Source organism: Erithacus rubecula, assembly GCF_903797595.1.
Source record: "Erithacus rubecula genome assembly, chromosome: 6".
Lineage (NCBI taxonomy): Eukaryota > Metazoa > Chordata > Aves > Passeriformes > Muscicapidae > Erithacus > Erithacus rubecula.
In genome coordinates, this window is record NC_136688.1 from 10,983,736 (window position 1) to 10,999,765 (window position 16,030).

Here is a 16,030-nt window from a genome sequence, read left to right on the forward strand (position 1 = left end):
ACTTCAGTGGGGATCTGGCGCCGTCCATCCTGCCACTTCACTCCCAGGAACTGGATCTCTCGGGCAGGTCCTTTGACTTTGCTCTTTTTAATGGCGAAACCGGCTCCCAGCAAAATCTGGATGATCTTCTCTCCTTTCTCAAACACCTCCATTGCAGTGTTCCCCCACACAATGATGTCATCGATGTACTGCAAATGTTCTGGAGCCTCACCCTTCTCCAGTGCAGTCTGGATCAGTCCGTGGCAGATGGTGGGGCTGTGCTTCCACCCCTGGGGCAGTCGGTTCCAGGTGTACTGCACGCCCCTCCAGGTGAAAGCAAATTGAGGCCTGCATTCTGCTGCCAAAGGAATGGAGAAGAATGCATTTGCAATGTCAATGGTGGCATACCACCTTGCTGCCTTGGACTCCAGCTCGTACTGGAGTTCTAGCATGTCCGGCACGGCAGCGCTCAGTGGTGGAGTCACTTCATTCAATGCCCGATAGTCCACAGTCAGTCTCCATTCTCCATCAGATTTCTGCACAGGCCAAATAGGACTGTTGAAGGGTGAGTGGCTCTTGCTAACCACCCCTTGGCTCTCTAGATCACGGATCATTTTGTGGATGGGGATCACAGCATCTCGATTTGTCCGGTACTGCCGGCGGTGCACTGTTGAGGTGGCAATTGGCACCTGTTGCTCTGTCACTTTCAGGAGTCCTACTGCAGAGGGGTTTTCTGACAGTCCAGGCAAGGTGTTCAACTGCTTAATGCTCTCTGTCGCTACAGCAGCTATTACAAAAACCCACTTGAACCCCTTTGGGTCTTTGTAGTAGCCGTTCCTGAGGAAGTCTATGCCTAGAATGCTCGGTGCCCCTGGGCCAGTTACAATTGGATGTTTCTGCCACCCCTTCCCTGTCAGGCTAATCTCAGCTTCCAGCAAAGTGAATTCCTGTGATCCTCCTGTCCCCCCCAAAAATGGAAACAGGTACCTTCCCCACATGTTCTGATGGTATCAGGGTGCATTGTGAACCAGTATCAACTAACACTTTATGTTTCTGTGGCTTTGATGTGCCAGGCCATCGCACCCACACTATCCAATAGATCCTGTCATCCCATGCCTCTCCCTGGCTAGAGGCAGGGCCCCTCTAGCCCTGGTTATTATTTCTTTCCTGGGCATACATAGTGGAGGTTCCTTCCAGGGGATCTGACAGAACATCCTCCTTGCTGTAATACTCTGCACCTTGCTTGTGGGAGGTTGAGGCTACCTTCATTTTAGTGCGGCTCCCTCGGTTAGCATTTCCCTCCCTGAGCTGACGCACCCGTGCTGCCAGGACAGAAGTGGATTTCCCATCCCATTTTCCCATGTCTTCCCCATGGTCTCGCAGGAAAAACCACAGGTCAGCTCGTGAGGTGTACCCTCTCTCCCTAGCTGGGGGACGTGGAGCTCTGACTTGGGGGCCTGTGACTCGTACTGCTGCTACGCTGATCTTCCTCACCTCCTCAATTCTCTCTATCATCTCCTCCCTCATATCCCTCATCCTATCTTCGACCTGTTGGAGGTCCCTGGCCACGGCAGAGACATTAGCCTGCATTGGGCCATTCATCATGCTCTCGAAATTTCTGAGTTTGTTGGCAATAGAACACACTGTCTCTGGACTGTTATCGGCATTAATCAGTGCTATGTAGGTGGTATATTGAGATGGACCCAAGGTTGCCAGATTCCATAACATCTGCCCTGTGCACTTGACCTTGTCAGGGTCATTGTCATGCTGTCCATCCCTCCCAAAGAGTACCTCTAATACTGCTGTCTCTCTCAGCTGCTGGATCCCTTCCTCAAGGGTTTGCCAGCGCATCCTACGGTGGTGCTCCTGCATTCTCTCTCTGTGTAAAAACTTCTCTCTCACACTCATTAAAAGCCGGTCCCAGAGGGAAAGGAGGCCTTGCTCCCTTACGAATATCTGGTCCACACCTGAATCCTGGGCCAAGGATCCCAAATTCCTGGCCTCAGTTCCATCCAGTTGAACACCTGTTCCCGTAAGGTCCCAGACCCGGAGTAACCAAGTTGTAAAAGGCTCACGGCCCCGCCGAGCAATGTCTTTACGCAGGTTACGGAGACTATCGTATGAGAGGGACTCGGTGACAATCTCAACCTCTGGCTCCCTTGCTGGTTGTGAGGACCCTCCTTGCTGATCCCCATTATCTAAGTGTCTCGTTTTAATCTTAGATTTCCTAGTTTCCACAGGAGCAACTGCTGCTGGCTGTGGCTGCTCCTGTGATCCAGCTGGAACCTGGACAGATATGACATCTACGGGTTCCACTGCAGCACCATCTGACTCTCCCTCTTTAGGGCAGAGGGAGGGTTTCTCACTAGCTGGAGAAAAATACTCCCTCATCATCTGGCTATGCTCCTTCAACATCTGACTCTGCTCTTTCAGCATTTGGCCTATATCCTTCACTAGAGCCCCCACCCACTCTGGATGGCTCATTTCTGCAGTGGGCTGTGGGGCATCATCCCTAGTCCCTGGGGCAGGTATCAGAGTTGTCGTCCAAGCAATATTCCCTTGTTTCTGAATGCTAAGTAAAACAGGCCTATCAGCAACACCAGCCACTGTATAATAACAGTGGCAATTAAAACAGATCTGAAATCCTTGAGAACCAGTGGGGTAGCCTCAAAAAACTGGGTGATGGGTTGGGAGAAAATTTCCCTTGCACTCATTACCTCACAGTAAGTACCATTACTGAAATAGCCCCAGAAACACGCAGTTAGAGTACGATAGCTCCGGATCCATGCAACCGCTTCCCAGAAAAAATTAAAACCCCATGAATTCCTGACATAATCAATCCACCAAACCAATCGGACAATAGCCACAGCAACCTTGGTGAGGGGGCCCAAATTCAAAAAAGGGCTTACAAATGGGAGGGAGATGGCTGTGACCACATGGAACACAAACCAGATTAAACCAGACAACATATTGCCAGTTAAGAGAGCTGTTATTCCTGTGTTAACTCTCAACTCAGTGCCCTCTGCTCCACGTCTGGGCACCAAAATCTGTCCTGGTTTGAAAGGACAGGTGTCTGCCAGTAAGGGCAGAAGTTTCCCTTTGGAATAGAGACTTTTGGTTCCACTCCCCTCCCCCAAGTATTATGATTGTTTGAATCAAGGACTCTGAGGCAGAGATAAGGGGGGTGGGAATAACAGCTCTTTTACTAATATATCTAACTATACAAACAGAAAACAATAACAGTTAAAATTGCTAACAGAACGAAATAGGTAACTCGGTGTCAGTCCCTTTAGATGCAAGCACGCTGTCTCTGTGCTTAGTCCAGAGCCCGGATCTGCCAAAAGGCAAGCGGGAAATGGAGGCAGGAAGGAGGGGGGAGGGGCAGCAGCGGCCACGCCGGTCCCAGGCGGGAACGGGCTGCAGTGGCGGCTCCTCGCTCACCGTGTGTGTCCGGGTGATCAGCTGTGTCCGCAGAGGCAGGAGGCTGGAACAGGGCAGATGCAGGGCAGGTGATCGCAGAGGGTCTGGCTCTCCTGTGCTCGGCCGCGTGGCTGAACGATCCCAGGCGTCCTCCTCCCAGCTCGCCGGAAATGCGAGTGCCCTCCCGGAAGCCTCAGAGGCCCCTCCGGGAGCCGTCCCCACCCACCCCTTTGTCTGGACTCATCAGGGACTCTGGGTGTAGCCCGGCCAGCTCCATTGGCATGATAATGGGAAAAATTCTTTCAATTGACACAGTAACAGAAAAACACTCAACCCCCAACAGCAACATAAAAAGCAAAAAAACCATGCAATAAAACAATAAATAACAATAAATTCACACCAAGCAAAAATAAATTAGCTAGTACAGGTGATTGGTAATACACAAAAGATAGAATGGTGATTTAAAACAATGCATTATCAATTCCCTAAATACTGTACCATCACCCAGAGTCTACAGTAACTGGCCAGCCTCCTTTTAGAGTCAGGGTTGGAAAACCATTCCCCTGTAAGATTTTCCAAGTTCAGTGCAAAAAGGATTCCAGCTATTATAGGTCCAAATTCAGCAATTAGAGGTCCAAATTCAGCAATTCAAAATTACTGAAGTATAATTTTGCTGCTGAAAACACATGGATTGTTGGCATGTCTCTTGACTTAGCAAGGCTAGGACTTGACCAGGGTCCAGGCCTTAACTGGAAACATGTCCCTAATACATTCTAAAATCCTCTAAGTTATAGTAGTCAGTAAGGTTTCTTAAAATGATTCATGTCTTTTAGGTAGCTATACAAGGATATATTAAAGTTTGAATAGCAGCAAGCTTTGTAGTTTATTTTCAGTTAAACAGTTATGGTACCATAGACAAATAGCAAATAAATAAACTAATAATATCTTATGGATAATGCCTGTAATTAAAAATCAGTGAATTCATGTCATGGGATAAACAACATAATCAGGATTATTAATATATCCGTAGTAACTGTCTTAAGAAATTGAGGCAATATTTTCTTAGACATTTATGCATATATGACAGAAAAGCAAAAAAAAATTAAAATAAAGTACTAAATAGCTTAACTAATTAGTTTTGTCTTATCTCTACCAAAATTAACTGTGTCTTGTAATTTAAATAAACAGGTTTTAACAGAAATTAGCTCCATGCAAATGTCACATTACTCATCTCTATATCAAAATAGTTGCATCTTATAATTCAAATGAACATATTTTAATAGAACTTAAAACTAATTTCACTGAAATTTAACATTACTTAGATATAATAAAAGTGCACCTTAGAGAAGTTCAAGTTAAGATTACTGAATTGATTTTAACAGAACTCAAAATAGTAGAACTTAAATTGAATAACACTTAAATTTAACTTTGCCTAGTCGAATACTTAATCTTAACAAAAATTAACTTCACAGTACTTAACCTTAATAGAATCTTAATTCATTTTGACTCCAACATTACAAAAAGTTGCTGAGTGTTTGTCATACAGCAGTTAAATATGCAGGTAAAGAACTGTATTGAGACAGTAGCAACATGAATTTATTGCAGGAATTCAACTGCTGCAGCTTTTTTAAGAATGTCTGTATGATAGATTTGAGTTTGGCCTAATTAAAGTAATGGGATATAAATATTGAAGGCTAAAACAATGAATTTTACACAAATAGTTTGGTCAGGTTAGTGGGTGTGTAAGACTGATCCTTGCATACAAACAGTTACAAAATTTAGGGTTCTGTTTATTCTAAAGAATAAGCTACTATTCGTGGTCCTTCAATATACCTAAACATGCCAAGGAAGAATAATTGCACTTGTATTTCTACATAGCTGTACCGAAAGTTTCACAATAAAAAACTTGTTAAAACTATGGAATTAAAGGAAAGCAACTGGTAATACAACAGTTTGACTGGGGTGAGGTGTCCCTCGGGGCCATTGATCTGTATCAAGTGGTGGCTTTGATAGCCAAGGCTGCTTCCCATCAGCTCTTTGAGATAACAGTTACATCTGCACCAGTACCAGTAATGCCTGTTAAGACTGTGTCCCTGCCTTTCAGAGTCCCTTTGCATTGGCATGTGGGATGCTGAGGTGTAATGTGTTATGTCCAAAGAATCTTTGAGACCCCTGTTGAACCAAACCTGCCTCCCCTCTGCTCAGCTATTGGGGGAGCAGGAAGGAGTGCTGCTGGGCAAGGTACGAGTTGGGATATTTTGGTCTTGGCTGGGACCACACAGGGCAGCTGGAGGGGTCCAAGCCATGATCTTTATCTCCCCAGCTGAGTCAGAGTCAATGACTCCTGGCAGCACAAACAATCTTGCTATGGAGGTAGATGATCTACCTGTGAGCAAGACATGGTAACCAGGTTCCGAGGGTCCCGAAGGCTTTTGTAGGGAGACAAAAAACTGTGCAGTCAGACAATGTTACTGTGTTATTGGTTGATCTGTGCAGTTCTGGGCTGCCAGGCGGCTGCACATAGGTGGTGATGGCCCGGGTGGGGGCAGGGCTGGTTGAAAGCTGAAAGCAGCTCCTGGTTGCTGCACAGGATGTGGGATTTCTGTCTGCACGCGTTGCTGCCCTGCGCTCTGAAAGAAAGAAGTGTCCCTGCTGTATAGGCTGGTTATTCTGGTGAAACTTAGAGCAGCATTGACTAGTGAAGTGAGGGCCTTTCCGACAACAAGGACACATATCCAGCCTGTCCCACGGCCTGATGAGAGCTGTAGTGTGCTGTAATGTCCCCAAGCAGTTACAGGCTTCTATCATTTGAAGTAATGTGTGCTCAGGCTCAGGGGGTAGGGATTTCAAGAGGCGCTTACTGTCTTCATTTGAATTTTCTATAGCCAGTTTGAGGAGTACAACCTCCCTTGCCTGATCATTATCAATTTATCTCTCCAGTGTTTGTTTTACTCTGTCCACAAACTATCAGGCTCCTGGGAAGCCAGTTTAATATTTATGAAAGACTGTTGTAGTGTTCTGGCATCAGGAACCTTAAGAAGAGCCAGACGAGCTGCCTCTGTGATTTCCTCCAGGGCCTCTCTTGGTAAGGCAGCTTGGCCATTAGGATCGGTATGCACTCTCTCTCTGGCTAGGTGGTCAATGGTTAAGGCACCCAGGGCTTGGTTAGCATGCCTTGCATGCATGAAAATCACGCTCTCCAGATTTTTTTTCCATTGTGCCATGAATATTGCATATTGTGTTGGTGTGAGAAAAAGATTTGTGAAAGGCTTAACATCATGAGGAATCATGAAGTTAGCAGTAAAAGTTGCTCTTAATAAATGATTGAAGTAAGGAGACCCCAGACCATAGTCCACTGCGGTATGGCGCAGTTCCAAAATTTCTGAGTGTTTGCTCTTCCTGGCTGTAGAGTTCTAGGATCCAGGAGGGAGGAGGAAAGCCCAGCTCCAATATGCTCTGCAGAAGAACACAGGACGATAAATGGGGCTGGAACGAGTGGAGAAACAGATTAAAATGCCTGCAGTGGTTTTGGGGGAACTTCTGTGACAAAGAGCAAGAGCACATGGCCAAAGGTAGAGTTCAAGGCGAGGTCACATTTAGTATCACAGCACTCAGTGAATATGACCACCAGAGACCCCTCTAGATGATATTCCAGGGCCATTAAATTATGCTCGGGAGGAAGAAGATTCATGGAAATGATTTCAAGGAAAATGGTGTTTGTGTATCAGATAAGATAGATATTTTAATGATTATGTGTGGATATAATACATAAAATCCCTCCCGTAAAGTTTCACCCAAACAGAAATTAGGAGACATCCTTCTCTATGTCCTCCTGCCAAATATTTCACATGAACTTAATTCTGCCTGATTTTGTCATCATTCTTCATCACCATCTCTGCCCCACTCCACATCACATCCCAACGCATTCCATTGCATCCCATCTGTAAGAGTTGGTCAGAAGTTTCCCTGACCTGCCTCACGACCAACCAAGCTCAGAGACTAAGACCCCAAGGACCCCACATTGCTTTGGATAGTAGTCCTGGCCTGGCTGAGGTGGATGCTTGCCAAGGAACTGTTTGCAAGTGTCCTGTACCGTCATGGTACACTGCATTCTGCATGTTCTGCACATATACACCTGCTTCTCCAGGCAACAGGATACCACTCACAATAGTCCAGAAATCTCCCCACATCTTGGCCAGAGGCCACTCACTTTGGCAAAGGACTATGAAAAGATGACTTTCTGAAAAGATCTCCCCGCAGAAGGAAGACACGTCTTTTGGTTGGAGCATGAGGACATTGTCCCATCTGTTGGTAGCTATTCCTCATTCCCCTCTTTCTCTCTCTCTCTCTTCACTTTGCTTCCTTTATATCTTTCCCTTCTATTACAAAAAACAGAGTTTATGGCACTCAGTAAAGGTGCATTGTTGTTTTGCTGATGAATAAATACCTTAGTCCCCCTTTGTGTGTCTTTTGCACCCCGAGGTAAAAGGAACCACCACTAATCCCAATTATGTGAGTGGATTGTGACCCCATCCCATGTTCACTCCCTGCATTGAAGCGCTGCCCTTCAGGCTTTGCTGCTCCCCAGTCGGGATGTTTGGGTTCGGCAGCATCCACACCCTTCCTGGCCCCTCCTGACCCCCCTGACACTCCCAGATCACCTGGGGCTGCCTTTCCCCTTGACAGTCCCACTCCTGCCCCGCTCCACCCAGGACCAGGGACATCTCTGCTGTGACACTCTGGAGCAGCCAGGGGGGAATGCTGAGCCCCTGGGCCATCCTGTCCGTGCTGGCTGTGCCGATACCTGCCCAGTTCTGGGCACTCGGCATCCTGGTTGCTCCAGGGAGCACAAGCCATGGATGTATCCCCATCCTCCAGCCACATTCCTGCCTGGCAGCAGGAGCCAGAGGAAGCTGGGAGGTGCTGGCAGAGAGGGCAAAGGCAAGTCAAGGTTCTTTATGCTTTTTATTGATATCAGACTGCAGCGAGATGCAGAAACCAGGTGATAGGGGGAAATTTGGGATCATAGCTGTGTGAGGCACCATCCCTTTTGGGGAATTGTGTTCTAGGACTCGTGAGAGAGGATGGAAGCCATACTCCAGTCTGCTCCATGCAGAACATCTGTCCCACATGCCCCTGCTCCCCTCTAGTCCAGGAATATAGCAGGAGTGGGATACCATGGATATTTATTAATGCAGTGGCTCAATGATCCTTAGCCAATGTCCTGGTGTCCTTTATCAGTGCAGTGGAAGAGATCATCAGGCTGGGACTGCTGTGTCCATGGTGGCATCATTGCCACTGGCAGTGTTGACTTTCAGCTTTTTTAAGACCCTCTGGAAGAAGAGTCACAGGGACATGGAGTGGTGTCCAGTCCTCATGGTAACCTGAGATACCCCATCCAGAAGTAGATGAAGGGTTTGAAGCTGCTGTGGATGCAGGTGAGCAGGAAAAGCACCATGCAGTGTAGCCGAGGTGACTCAAGAAATTGGAGAGGCTGATGGGAAAGGAGTAGAGTGCAGAGAAGAAGATAATGCTTTCAAGCAGAGTGGGTTCCTCCAGCTGGGGGTAAAAATTGGCCATAATGTAGATGATTGCAGTGGAAATGAACAAGGATGTGACAAAGAGGAGGCACATGCGAATGTACAGGGACATGTGAACCACCAGGCATTTCCCTTGGAAGAGGCACAGGAAATTCACCATTAGAACAACAGCAATGACAACATAGAAAAAGGCCCAAAGCAGGGGTCTCATCATCACCCTCAGCTGGTGCTGGTACTGGTGGGAATGGAACCAAAGTCAGAAGTTGATGGGCTCTCGATACCTTTTGATGCTGATGAACATCAGCCAGATTAACTCTGTCTGGTAGGAGGACAGTGACAGCTGGAAAAGCAAGCTCAAATACATAGGGGGCACCAAAGTTGAGCAGAACACATTCACCAGGGAGGGCAGGGTGGAGGGGACTGTGAAGAGGAGGAAGAGCGAGTGGGCAGCAGTGAGGTTGGCCAGCAAGTCGGTGCATCTGCTGGTGCTGAATAGAGAGGGGCCAGCCCCATTCCCAGCCAGCACCCAGAGGGAGATGAGCAGTGTCACACTGTGCATGGCCATGTTGGTGACATCTATCTCACAGAGATCATTCCCTTCAGTGGGTGAGGCAAGAGATGGGGACATAGTGGTCACCTCCATGGATGGACACTGGGCAGGCACTGGGATGTGGTCCCTGGCTGTGGTCAGACTGGATGAGAAGTCAGTGGCTGGAGAATCCAGGGATGGAACATGCAGTCCTCAACAGCTCCCTGCAGTGGGAAGGATTAAGTGGGGAGAAGTGCAAGGGAGGACAATGGTGGAAATTATGAAGTGGGATAAGAAAATGGGAGAATTCGGATGTTCAGCATGAAATGTAGAGGGGAATTGCTGGTCAGTGGAGAGAGGACCTGGGGAGGGCACTGCAGTCATTGGAACAGGGTGGCAGGAACAGAGCAGCTGCTGGAGGAGAGGAAGGTGGGGGAGGGAGGAAGGAAAACATTCCACTGACCTGTTCATGCTGCTGTGGGGCAGCAGCAGGCAAAGGCCGTCTGTGCAGATCAGCAGTGCTTCCGGGCATCTCTTGCTCCTTGGGGATTAATATTCTGAAGCATCAGCTGGTGTGTGTGAGGTGATGTGAGTCCATTCAGGTGAAGTTCTCCAGGTTGCAAGAAGAAATAAGAGAGGTCCGTAGGGCACTAAAAGCTATAAATATTGTTGGAGATGAGAAATGAGCCATTTTTTTACATTGTCCACCAGGGATAGGCTCTGTAGAAAAACCCGGATGTTATTTATTCAACAAATTTTGGGTTCAGAGTAACATTCTGAAGTCAAACAAAAGACATAAATGCCAATTTACTGTAGGGATAATAACAAAATGACAAAGATCAGTACAAGATGGATTTTGGCTAAAGCTGTTGTGCACAGTCTCTCTTCAGCTCCTCCTGATGTGGCCAGGTTCAGGATGGAGATGGTCAAGGGCTTCCTTGGACACTGATGCTGGAGAACCTGAGGATGGCCCCATTCTGCTGAACAGCAGCATAATCTTCAAATTTCTGTGCAATTAAATGGTCCAAGCATCTGGTGATGTGAATTTCCATGCTGAAAGCTCTTTCTGGTCACAGGCACAAGGGTTCAGTGGAGGTCACATTTGAGCCTGCACTTTACTCAGAAGGATTTAATTCTAGTATTAAAGAATGTGAGAAATTCCCACTGAATGTACAAGGGAATGTTGCTGTCCCTGTCCAGCTCTGCAGCTCTACCTGGTGTCTCTTCCCATTGGCTGAGAATGCAGGGCCAGCTCTGCTGGACAGAAGGGGAAGGAAGCTGAGTTATGATCCCAATGCCTCTCCTACCATCCAGAGGCAACAGCCCCACAGGGATTTGGGAAATCACACCCCATGCTGGGTGTGTCCCCAGGCCTTAAACTGTCACATTCTTTGCAGGCAAGAGATCCCCCAAAACACCATGAAACTCATCTGGGTATCCAAAGGAGATGGAGTTCCTTCCCTGGGGCTGGAGCAATGAGGGTCATGTCATGGGGAAGAGAGTTAGGGAACAGCACTGAGCTCAGCTGCACTGCCTGGAGCCATGTGGGCATGGCAGGGAGGAGGAAAGCCATGCTGCAATGTGCTCTATGGCAAAGCATCCCTGTCCCATTGCCCCTGGCAATACTCCTGCTCTCTTCTCCTGCATGAGTGCACAAGCATAGGGAGGGTGGTGCTGTGGATATTTATTGATGAGGTGACTCAAGGAAACCTATGTCAAGGTACTTCAGCAGAGCAGTGGAAGGGATCATCAGGCTCAGATGTCTGTGTATGAGATGGCATAATTTCTGCAGGCAGTTTTTTTCTTTCTGCTCCTCAAAGACCCTCTGGAGGGAGATACGGAGGGACCTCATGGAGCCGGGACTCCAGCACTTCCCTGCCACGAAGTAGATGAAGGGTTTCATGCTGCTGTGGATGCAGGTGAACAGGAAAACAACCTGGTAGGGCACAGGGAAGTAACCAAGCTGCTGCAGGAAATTCCAGATGCCGAGGAGGAGAGTGATGAGCACAATGATGAAGAGAACATTGTCTCTTGTCTTGGATCGCTCCTTTTTACAGCCATACTTGGCCTTGATAATGTTGATTGTGCTGGAAATGACCATGGGGGCAACAAAGAGGAGCAGGATGATGGAGAACATGGAGATGAGAGCTACCCGGCAGTGCTTCTGCTCCTCTGATGGGCACAGGAATGTCAGCAAGGGAACAGCAGTGAAGAGAACAAAGAAAGCCCAGTATTGGGCTCTCCACACCACCCACCTCAGGCGTTCAGGAAGGTCTCGGCGGCAGAGGAGGTTGCAGAGCAGGTACTTATTGACTGCATTGCTGCTGAGCATCAGCCGGAACAGTGCACAGGAGTAGGAGAGAAGTGACAGCTGGAAAAGGATGCTCACGAATGTCTGGGACATGATAAGAGAGCAGGAGATGTCCTCCACCAGGAAAAGAATGGCAGAGGAAACCATGAGGAAAAGGAATAGGAAGTCAGAAAAAGCCACATCGAATATGAGAGTGTTATAGCTTTCCAGGCTGAGGAGCCAGAGGACAGCCCCATTCCCAGCCAGCCCACAGAGGCAGATGAGCAGTGACACACTGTGTATGGCTACACCGGTGACATCTGTCTCACAGAGATCAGCCCCTTCAATGGGTGAGGGAGAAGATGGGGACACAGTGGTCACTTCCATGGATGGACACTGGGCAGACAGTGGGATGTGGCCCCTGGCTATGGTCAGAGTGGATGGGAGTCAGTGGTTGGAGAATCCAGGGATGGACCGTGTGACTTCTCAGCAGCTCCCTGCATTGGGAAGAATTCAGTGGGGAGAAGTGAGATCTGTAGGGGAGGAGGGTGGTGGAAATTGTGGGTTGGGAGGGGGAAATGGGAGGGTTGGGATATTCAGTGGGGGTGCGGAAGGAAAGCACAGGCTAGAGGAGTAGGGACCTGGGGAGGGCACTGCAATCACCAGGAGAGGGTGGCAGGAACAGAGCAGCTGCTGGAGGAGAGGAAGGTGGGGGAGGGAGGAAGGAAAACATTCCACTGACCTGTTCATTGTGGGGCAGCAGCAGGCAAAGGGTGTCTGTGCAGGTCAGTGGTGCTTCCTGGTACCTCTTGCTTTTTTGGTATCCATGTCCTAAAGCAGCTACTTCCAGGTCAGTAACATGAAGGAGAATATGCCCAAATCACCAGGAACTCCGCAGTCGGGTTCTGCCAGCTCTCTCTGTCCTCCACCAGGCTGTTACACCCCCAGACTCAGTGGAGTCGGAAACTGCATCTTCAGCTACGTCAGAGATTCACTTCCTCAAAGGTGTTTTTCTTCCTTTTTTTTTTTCTCTGTTTTGCTTTGGTTTTGGGTTTTGGGTTTTTTGGGGGGTTTTTTGGTTTTTTTTTTGGGGGGGGGAGGTTGTTTTCTTTTTTTTTGGGAGATTTTTTGGTGGGTTTTTTTTTTTGTTGTTGTTGTTGTTGATGTTTTTTGTTCTTGTCATTTTTTGTTTTTGTTTTGCTACAGAGGAAGTGATTTCTGTCAAAATTTCCAAAGCAAACATTTTAGAAATATTCTCATTTCCTCCAGATGGGAAACATTCCTTCCCTGCACAATGTCCCATCCTCTGACTGCCTTTCCTGTCCCTACAGGTTTCTACCATTCCTCGTTTCTCTTCCTTGAGGGGTCATTGTCCCTCTAGCAGAAGAGAGATGCTGGTGGTGCTGATGGCACAGAAATTCTGGCAGTGCTGGTGAGGCAGCTGGCTGCTTGTCAGAAGTAACTCCCCTCAAAGGAACTGTTCCAGGATGATTTCCAAAGCCTCCAGTGGGCCCAAGGAAGAAGAAGTAAGCTGCTTCCTATCCTATCCTATCCTATCCTATCCTATCCTATCCTATCCTATCCTATCCTATCCTAATTATCCTATCCATCCCATCCCACCCCATCCCACCCCACCCCACCCCACCCCATCTACCCCATCCCATCCCATCCCATCCCATCCCATCCCATCCCATCCCATCCCATCCCATCCCATCCCATCCCATCCCATCCCATCCCATCCCATCCCATCCCATCCCATCCCATCCCATCCCATCCCACCACATACCACCCCCAATCTGACCTTGGCCTATCGGGCTCTGCTTTCCTCTGGGTTTCCTGGCATCCACATCCTTTCCATACCCCTCTGACCCTCTCCTGACCCCTCCATCCTGCTCTGACACCCCAGAACCCACGCAGGGCTGCTTGTTTTCCTCTAACAGCCCCACTGTTTCCCTGTTCCACCTGGGACCCCAGCAGTGTCTCTGCTCCTCCTGGCCATAGAGTTCTAGGACCCAGGAGGGAGGAGGAAGGCCCAGCACCAATGTGCTCACAGGATAATAAATGCGGCTGGAGCCAGTGCAAAAACACATAAGTGGCTTTGGAGCAAGTTCTGTTACCAGAAGCAAGAGCATATGGCCGGCCAAACAACAAGTTCAAGGCACGATCACTTTTAATATTGAAGGAGTCATTGAATACGAGCACCAGAGACACTCCAAATGATCCACCAGGATCATCAAAGTATATCCAGTAGGAGGTTGATACATGAAAACCTAGGAATACCTAGTTATGTGCTACATAAAACCTTTTAACGTCTATGTGTGGTTATAACGGATAAAACCCCTGCTGTAAAATAAACTCTCACCACACACACAGATCAGGGAAAGATCCTTCTGTGTGTCCTGTGCAGGTAAAGAATTCCTGCTTCTGAATGCTTCCCATTGTGTTAGAAAGTTTATTTCAGCCAATGTCAATGCAACATAGAGATGGGATGCACGTGGCAGAAGAGTAGGGACCTGGGGAGGGCACTGCAGTCACCAGGAGAGGGTGGCAGGAACAGAGCAGCTGCTGGAGGAGAGGAAATTGGGCAAGGGAGGAAGGAAAACATTGCACTGACCTGTTCACTGTGGGACAGCAGCAGACAAAGGGGGTCTGTGCAGGTCAGTGGTGCTTCCTGGTACTTCTTGATGCTTTCTGTGACCTAGGATCTTTTTCTGTGTCATAGGATCTGTGTCCTAAAGCAGCTCCTCCCAGGTCAGAAACATGAATGAGAAAGTGCCCAGACCACCAGGAGCTCCCCATTCTCATCCTGCAGGCTCCTCTCCATGCCCTGTCCTGCTGTTGTTCCCCAAAACTCGGTGGGGTCACAGGGCAGGCAGAAGTGGTTATACAATTTTGGCTACGTCAGACCTCCACTCTCTGAGTATATATCTTGGTTTTTTCTTTTCAAAGCAAATTGTTTTACCTTTGGGAATGACTCCTCATTTCACCCTAAGTAGAAACACTCCTTCCCAGGAGAGTGTCCATTTCTTCAACTTCTTTCACTCACCTGACAGGTTTCCACCATTCCTCATTTCTCTTCCCTGAGGGGTCACTATCCCTCCAGTACCAGAGGGATGATGGTGCTGAAGGTGGCACTGGAATGCTGGCAGTGCTAATGAAGCATTAGGGTGTTTGTCAGAAACAACTTTCCATTCTGGGAAGAGCTCCAGAATCATTGCCAAAACCTCCACTGGACTCAAGAAAGCACAGCTGAGCCAAGAACTCCCATTTTTGTAATTCTACTGCAGGCTCACACAACTGAAGGGAAGGGACAGCAATCAGCTGCTTGCAGCCAGGTTATCAGCACTCAGAGCACATCAATTTCTGCCAATTCCCTTAATGATGCAATGAAAGCTCTTAGAGACCAGATGTTTGGGGGCCGTGGTCCTCTTTCCAGCCCTTCACGAGAGCTCATCCTCCTACTCCTCAGTCCTGGGAACACTTGTGGTTGTGTAGCAGGTTTAGTTCACCAATTTCAATCTACTTATTTCCTGCTGTGAGATAGGATTAGGAGCAAAAGCACGACCGGCTTAAAACTTAAAAGGTGTAAAGAACACTTTTATTAGCAACATAAAAGATTATTAAGATTCAGAATAAAACCTTCAGACCACCTCTCCTCCCTTCTCCCACACTCTCTTTTCTTTCTCAATGACAACATACAGAAACACTTCTGTAAGTTGCTAACATAAAAACAGTGTTTTTAGGTCACTCTAGGGAGAGGAGTCTCCCCTTGTCAGGCTATAGGGACTTTTCCACAAGAGGAAAAAACATTTCTCTGTTGGCTTCACTATTCAGGGATAGCAGCTGCCCAGGGAATCCACAATCATGAAACTCCTCCCATCTTCACAGCCTTCCCAGAGCTGTGCTTTAGCACCATGTTAAACTCATGGCGTGTTACTTTTAAGCACGAGCTGTTCAAAAGCCAAGGTTCTCCTCCTCTGTTTTCCTCTTCATGTTCCATCTCCAGTGACAGGGATCTTCTTCCCTTAGAGCAAAGCACAAGTGCCTTTGCTCATGAGCTACGAGTTGAACACTAACCCCCCCCCCCCCCGCCTTTTTCCATGGTTTATAAGAATCTTTAGTGCATTACAGTCTATCCCCAACGCTTACAAAAGGATTTTCAGCCCAAATTCCTGGCATCTCCTCATTCTCCTTCCATCTGGAAGCTGACTCCTGCTTCTCTGATCTTGGTGTCTTCTGTTCTTTTTCCCTCTCCCTCCAGGAAGGATTGAA

General features: G+C 48.0%; 3 protein-coding genes and 1 pseudogene across 4 annotated transcripts in view; 1 reads left to right on the top strand and 3 right to left on the bottom strand.

Annotated features, from left to right (window-relative positions):
• The window catches only part of LOC306803435 (mas-related G-protein coupled receptor member H-like), a gene marked incomplete at its 3' end in the record, with an annotated part of 144,361 nt that extends 131,771 nt beyond the window's left edge, over nt 1-12,590 (bottom strand). Inside the window, exon 1 of the mRNA XM_079308840.1 lies at nt 12,490-12,590. The remainder of the gene's footprint in view (nt 1-12,489) is intronic.
• Nucleotides 1-16,030, bottom strand: part of LOC306803436 (uncharacterized protein) — a 100,395-nt gene that overhangs the window by 61,716 nt on the left and 22,649 nt on the right. The window lies entirely within an intron of this gene.
• Nucleotides 3,148-16,030, top strand: part of LOC306803425 (olfactory receptor 4D5-like) — a 57,656-nt gene continuing 44,773 nt past the window's right edge. The window contains exon 1 of the mRNA XM_079308826.1: nt 3,148-3,163. The gene's annotated coding sequence lies outside the window, so the exon portion shown is untranslated. The remainder of the gene's footprint in view (nt 3,164-16,030) is intronic.
• Nucleotides 8,346-16,030, bottom strand: part of LOC306803420 (proto-oncogene Mas pseudogene) — a 43,455-nt pseudogene continuing 35,770 nt past the window's right edge. Inside the window, exons 5-6 of the transcript XR_013777951.1 lie at nt 12,501-12,601; nt 8,346-8,958 (exon numbers count right to left, since the gene is read on the bottom strand). The product of XR_013777951.1 is annotated as a proto-oncogene Mas pseudogene (transcript). The remainder of the gene's footprint in view (nt 8,959-12,500; nt 12,602-16,030) is intronic.